This window comes from Zeus faber (assembly GCF_960531495.2).
Source record: "Zeus faber genome assembly, chromosome: 7".
Classification (NCBI taxonomy): Eukaryota; Metazoa; Chordata; class Actinopteri; order Zeiformes; family Zeidae; genus Zeus; species Zeus faber.
The window spans coordinates 1,236,892-1,244,391 of record NC_137203.1 but is presented as its reverse complement, the minus strand read 5'-3'; the positions used below and the strand labels follow the sequence as shown (position 1 = coordinate 1,244,391).

At 46.4% G+C, this 7,500-nt stretch overlaps 1 protein-coding gene across 1 annotated transcript in view; it reads right to left on the bottom strand.

Annotated features, from left to right (window-relative positions):
* The window catches only part of LOC307232638 (dematin-like), a 25,401-nt gene extending 21,060 nt beyond the window's left edge, over nucleotides 1-4,341 (bottom strand). The window contains exon 1 of the mRNA XM_080003739.1: nucleotides 4,295-4,341. The gene's annotated coding sequence lies outside the window, so the exon portion shown is untranslated. The remainder of the gene's footprint in view (nucleotides 1-4,294) is intronic.
* Nucleotides 4,342-7,500: the final 3,159 nt, after the last annotated feature.

Here is a 7,500-nt window from a genome sequence, read left to right as displayed (position 1 = left end):
CTTTCAACACCAACCACATGTCAACACCAACCACATGTCAGCACCAACCACATGTCAACACCAACCACATGTCAGCACCAACCACCTTTCAACACCAACCACATGTCAACACCAACCACATGTCAGCACCAACCACCTGTCAACACCAACCACATGTCAACACCAACCACCTTTCAAAACCAACCACATGTCAACACCAACCACTTGTCAGCACCAACCACCTTTCAACACCAACCACATGTCAACACCAACCACATGTCAGCACCAACCACATGTCAGCACCAACCACCTTTCAACACCAACCACATGTCAGCATCAACCACCTTTCATCCCCAACCACATGTCAACACCAACCACATGTGAGCACCAACCACCTTTCATCCCCAACCACATGTGAGCACCAACCACCTTTCAACACCAACCACATGTCAACACCAACCACATGTCAACACCAATCACATGTCAGCACCAACCACATGTCAACACCAACCACATGTCAGCATCAACCACCTTTCAACCCCAACCACATGTCAACACCAACCACATGTCAGCATCAACCACCTTTCAACCCCAACCACATGTCAACACCAACCACATGTCAGCACCAACCACATGTCAACACCAACCACATGTTAGCATCAACCACCTTTCAACCCCAACCACATGTCAACACCAACCACATGTCAGCACCAACCACATGTCAGCACCAACCACCTTTCAACACCAACCACATGTCAACACCAACCACATGTCAACACCAACCACCTTTCAACACCAACCACATGTCAACACCAACCACATGTCAGCAACAACCACCTTTCAACACCAACCACATGTGAACACCAACCACATGTCAACACCAACCACCTTTCAACACCAACCACATGTCAACACCAACCACATGTCAGCAACAACCACCTTTCAACACCAACCACATGTCAACACCAACCACATGTCAACACCAACCAAATGTCAGCACCAACCACCTTTCAACACCAACCACATGTCAACATCAACCACATGTCAACACCAACCGCATGTCAGCACCAACCACATGTCAACACCAACCACATGTCAGCACCAACCACATGTCAACACCAACCACATGTCAGCACCAACCACATGTCAACACCAAACACATGTCAGCACCAACCACATGTCAGCACCAACCACATGTCAACACCAACCACATGTCAGCACCAACCACATGTCAACACCAAACACATGTCAGCACCAACCACATGTCAACACCAACCACATGTCAGCACCAACCACATGTCAGCACCAACCACCTTTCAACACCAACCACATGTGAACACCAACCAAAACTACATGAAAAGACCCCCTCTAAAGGGTGCATAGACATAAACACACACACACACACACACACACACACACACACACCAGAGATCAGGGTGTAGATCTCAACTCTGATATTTTACGATCCATTCTCCCTCACCCTCATCTGGCCTCCACCTCCATCTGTCAGTGGTATTACTCCACATGCTGCCCCTCCTCCATCCTGATCTCCATCCTCATCACCCCATCCATGCTGTCTGTCTGTCTGCCAGTCTGACAGACAGACAGACAGCATGAGTCAGGCCTCATTAAAATCCTCCGTCGGCTCCATCCGAAGTGCGGGTGGAGGTCGTAGGATCGACACTCTGACCGCCACCTCTGTTGGCTGTTGCTACGGAAACAGACTGTGCCGAGCGGCTTGGGCCCTCCAGCGTGTGGTGGTGTCACGGAGGTGATGGTGTCACATCCCTGAGGTGTTGTGTGTTTCCTTCTCACTCTGGTCCAACATGGAGTCATGACACATGTGTGATGGAGGATTCAACGTCACCACCCCACACCACCTCCACCCATGAACATCCACTCGAAAAGGAAAACCCAACATGTGGGCGTCGGTCCCTGGAGCCGTCACGTCATTCACACGTCACGTCTTCCTTCCCAACGACAAGTCGACAACGAGCTCACGTGAGGACTCCGCCCCCTGCAGGTCAAAGGTCACAACCATGTAGAGCGCTGCTACTCCCGGAGCCTCCACCTCCTGCTGCGGGAGAGACCTGGTGGAGAAGGTTCTATTGTGTCAGATGCAGAGGAGTCATCTCTCCAGAAATAGAGCTGGCTTCCCACAAGGCATGCTGGGAGTACTGCAAGGCATGCTGGGAGTACTGCAAGGCATGCTGGGAGTACTGCAGTTTGTTTTGACTCCATTTCAAATACAGAGGGTCACTCTGTCAGCCGGCGCCACCTGTGGTCACATCTGGTATTGTTCCCCATGTTGCCTTGAGGTGAAATTGAGAAACTGTGCTGCTCAATACCTGGGTCCGGGACCCGCAGCCGGACCACAAGGGCCCCGCTAAACGGCCCCACAATGTTGTGGACGGAGCAGCCGAGTTTTATCCAACTGCAGCGATGATTCCTCCGGCGACTCTCGACTCGTTCGTCACAAACAAATCTTTGAAATGACCCAGGAGTCAGGGCGGTGGAGGAGTCGTCGGTTCGATTCTCCTTGTCGTTCGTGGTCCAGGAAGTTCTCCCTCTCTGACCCAGCCCCACCCCAGCCCCACCCCAGCCACCGACTCCTTTCACCGAGCGACTCGTCAGGAACCGAATCTGAAAATCGAGTCAAAGCTCCATCACTATGACTCCTGTTTTAGTTTGTTTTCAAACAAAGCTCCGCCCCCCGAACCGCCCTCTGTGCTCCGCCCGGCCGCTGGAAAGCACGACCTCCATCTCCTTTTACCGTGTTTCTGACCTTCATCCTCATTAGCTTCACTCATCTTTTCAATCACCTCCGCCCTAAAGCAACACAAGGAAACACTCCAAACAGGACGGAGCGGGCGGAGGTCCCAGCACTGGACGCCCAAAACCAAAAAGCTGTGTCGTCATAGCGACCGCCACCATCATGGGGGTGGAGCAGTTTAGATGTTTTCAAATCTTCATCGCTCTTCTGGAGGATTTCATTTCAAAATAAGAGTCCTGATGGTGCTGGAGCACGCCACCAACCCAAACAGGAGAGAGGTCAAAGGTCAGAAGAGGGAGCGGCCACATTGGAAGATTCCACATTGAACTGTGTTCAACTGGCTCCAGCGTGAGGACGACGCCGCCCCCCGCCGGCCCCGCACATCCCATAATAATCCCAGATGATGAAATGAGGAATTTTCTTAAAGAAACGATTTCAACATAGAAACACAAAACAGTTCAAAGCAAACGTTTGCCACGCCCCCTATTCTCACCCCACTGTGTGTGTGTGTGTGTGTTTGTATGTGTGTGTGTCTGTGTGTGTGTGTGTGTGTGTGTGTGTGTGTGTGTGATGTGTGTGTGTGTGTGTGTGTGTGTGTGTGTGTGTGTGTGTGTGTGTGTGTGTGTGTGTGTGTGTGTGTGTGTGTGTGTGTGTGTCCTATTGAAGCAGTGTATAATGGCTCTCCACTCCACTCTCCTCTCCAGTGGGAACTAGAAAGACCCTGAGGGAACGACTCTTTAAAAGCTTTATAAAGCCGACGGACAGACAGATAAACAGACAGACAGGCAGACAGGCAGACAGACACACAGGCAGGCAGACTGACAGACAGACAGATAAACAGACAGACAGACAGACACTGAACAGTATCTTCTGTATTTCAGAATGAAGGTCAGTCAATGGAATCCACCAATCACAACTAATCAGCAGTGAACAACACAACACCCAGAAGCCAACGGAGGTGGAGAAATTAGATGATGAGTTAAAACAGGGTGAAGCAGATGAATTAAAGTTCAGGTTCCATTAAGTTGTAGCTGAATGAGGCTCCTGCTCCGCCTGATGTTACATAAACCAACCCTCTCCTAATCCACCTCTCTCCCCTCCATCCCTCCATCCATCCAACCCTCCCTCTATCCCTCCCTCCCTCCCTCCATCCCTCCATCCCTCCCTCCCTCCCTCCATCCATCCCTCCCTCCCTCCCTCCATCCATCCCTCCCTCCCTCCCTCCCTCCATCCCTCCCTCCATCCACCCCTCTCTCCTCTCTTCATCTATTCCTCCGAGGCTAACCCCCGAGGACGCTCTTACATAACGGAGCCTCGGAGCCACAGACCCGGCTGCGGTTTGCACGGAGCCACGGAGCTCCCCGCAGGACGGGCTGGAGCGCAGCGGGGGCAAGGTGGCAGTTCTCCGGCTGGAGGAACCTCGCGGAACATTTTAAAGAACCAGATGAAAATAAAAGATCAGATGGAACCTACCAGCTCCACGCAGCCCGATGCACCAGCTCCACGCAGCCCGAGGCACCAGCTCCACGCAGCCCGAGGCACCAGCTCCACGCAGCCCGAGGCACCAGCTCCACGCAGCCCGATGCACCAGCTCCACGCAGCCCGATGCACCAGCTCCACGCAGCCCGAGGCACCAGCTCCACGCAGCCCGAGGCACCAGCAGACTGAGGCGCAGCTGAGCGTGCGTGTGCGTGTGTGTGTGCGTGTGTGTGTGTGCGTGTGTGTGCGTGTGTGTGTGTGTGTGATAGCAGCAACGTGCGTCCTGCTGTTTGGATTAGTCCACGTTGCACTTTGCAGTAAATTCGGGGGGAGCAGAAGTGACGACGCATTTATGTTTCACAGAAATAAAATAAAAGCAGCAGAAATAATAACAAATACATTCATCATTTGATTATTATTGTTGCATTTATTTTTAATCTTTTATCTATATTTTATTTATTAATCTCTCTCTCTCTCTCTCTCTCTCTCTCTCTCTCTCTCTCTCTCTCTCTCTATATATATATATATATATATATATATATATATATATATATATATATATATTCAAACAGTATATATACATAAACTGTATATAAACAGTATACATATATAAACAGTATATAGATAAGTATATATATATACTGTTTATATATATACTGTATATATACCGTTTATATATTTATATATACTGTGTGTATATAAATATATAAACAGTATATACAGTATGTATACAGTATATATACAGTATATACAGTGTGTGTGTGTGTGTGTATATATATATATATATATATATATATATATATATATATATATATATATATATATATACATTGTATATATATATATATGTATTTGTGCAAGTATTTTAATTGACTTGTCATGAATGTTTTAACCAGATATTTAGTTTGACTTTCTGGAAACTGTTGGATAAACCGCCTCAACTTCAAGACACACCCTAACCATTTAAAACAAGTTAAACATTTTAAATACAAATATAATTTTTTATTACATTATATACATGACATATAACATATATGATATAACCATATTGTGTATAAATACAACATCCAACAGAAACATAGTTAATATTATAGCACGTCCTTAATATTTTAGCAAATTTAACAGAGATGAAAAATATCTGAGATGCAGTTGCTATATATTCCATGTTCTAGAACAACCAACCTGTTCCTTCAATTTAAAATGCATACCATAATGCCTGGCTTTTAAGTTGAGAAAACCTGAGAAATGTTTTTTTCTCATGTATTAGATATATCCCCCACATCCCAGGTGGAAAAGTGCTGCATTTCATTCTCTCTACTTGGTCAGGGAATCGAGTGGAGAATCCTCCACACGTCCACATGTACTTTTACATACATGACGTTGTACTTTTTGAGATTTGCCAGTTTGCTCCGTACGTTTTATTGTTTATCATTAAAATGTATGTATCATAACACATCAACCATGGCGGGTCCCTCTCACCCCCTACTTCCTGCGAGGGCCCCGCTCATCCGCTTAATGGATCTTTGGCCTTAATTTGAATGAGAAGGTCCATTCATGAGGGCCTGCCCCGCGGCATTCTGGGTAGAAGGTCTCTTCACTCAGGAAGCTGGTTGGTGCACGTCAGGCCGACGGTGAAACCCTGCACGTGAACCCAGCAGGAGGTCACATGGTCCCAGGTTTCCACTGTATAACACTAATGTGTAGTATGTTGTAGGATGTACTGCTTAGTATTCAGGATGTAGTGTGGAATAAGAAGTGTGTATAAGGATGTAGTGTTTAGTATGCAGTTGAAGTGTGTAGTATGGAGTGTGTATAATGTAGTGTGTCGTAGGATGTAGTGTTTAGTATGCAGAATGTAGTTTGTAGTGTGTAGTATGCAGTGTGTAGTATGTAATATGCAGTGTGTACTGTGTAGAATGCAGTGTGTAATATGCAGTGTGTAGTGTTGTGTGTAATATGTAGTGTGTAGTGCGTAATGCATTCTGCGTAGTACGAAGTGCGTAGTATGTAGTGCGTAGTACGTAGTGCGAGTATGTAATATGTAGTGCATAGTGTATGTGGTAGTGTGTAGTGTGTAGTGTGTAGTATGTAGTGTGTAGTGTGTAGTATGTAGTATGTAGTGTCTAGTGTGTAGTGTGTAGTATGTACTGTGTAATATGTAGTATGTAGTGTGTAGTATGTAGTATGTACTGTGTAGTATGTAGTATGCACTGTGTAGTATGTAGTATGCACTGTGTAGTATGTAGTATATAGTGTCTAGTATGTAGTGTGTAGTGTGTAGTATGTACTGTGTAGTATGTAGTATGTACTGTGTAGTATGTAGTGTGTAGTATGTACTGTGTAGTATATAGTATGTAGTGTCTAGTAAGTAGTGTGTAGTGTGTAGTATGTAGTGTGTAGTATGTAGTATGTACTGTGTAGTATGTAGTGTGTACTGTGTAGTGTGTAGTGTGTAGTGTGCAGTATGTAGTGTGTACTGTGTAGTATGTAGTGTGTAGTGTGCAGTATGTAGTGTATACTGTGTAGTATGTAGTGTGTAGTGTGCAGTATGTAGTGTGTAGTGTGCAGTATGTAGTGTGTAGTGTGCAGTATGTAGTGTGTACTGTGTAGTATGTAGTGTGTAGTATGTACTGTGTAGTATGTAGTGTGTACTGTGTAGTGTGTAGTGTGCAGTATGTAGTGTGTACTGTGTAGTATGTAGTGTGTAGTGTGCAGTATGTAGTGTATACTGTGTAGTATGTAGTGTGTAGTGTGCAGTATGTAGTGTGTAGTGTGTAGTATGTAGTGTGTAGTGTGCAGTATGTAGTGTATACTGTGTAGTATGTAGTGTGTAGTGTGCAGTATGTAGTGTGTACTGTGTAGTATGTAGTGTGTAGTGTGCAGTATGTAGTGTATACTGTGTAGTATGTAGTGTGTAGTGTGCAGTATGTAGTGTGTAGTGTGCAGTATGTAGTGTGTAGTGTGCAGTATGTAGTGTGTACTGTGTAGTGTGTACTGTGTAGTATGTAGTGTAAACAGACACAAAATGGCACCAAATCCGTCAACATTAAGCTTTTATGTGACAAAGTACCAACAGAATAAAGAGGAAGAGACACCTCCTCCTCCTTCTCTTCCTCCTCCTCCTCCTCCTCCTATTCCTCCTCCTCCTCCTCCTCTTCCTCCCACTCTTCCTCCTCCTCCCATTCCTCCTCCTCCTCCTCCTCCTCCTCCTCCTCCTCCTCCTCAGGGCGTCCAGGTGACCACTCTCACGGCCGTCTGGGCAGCTCTCC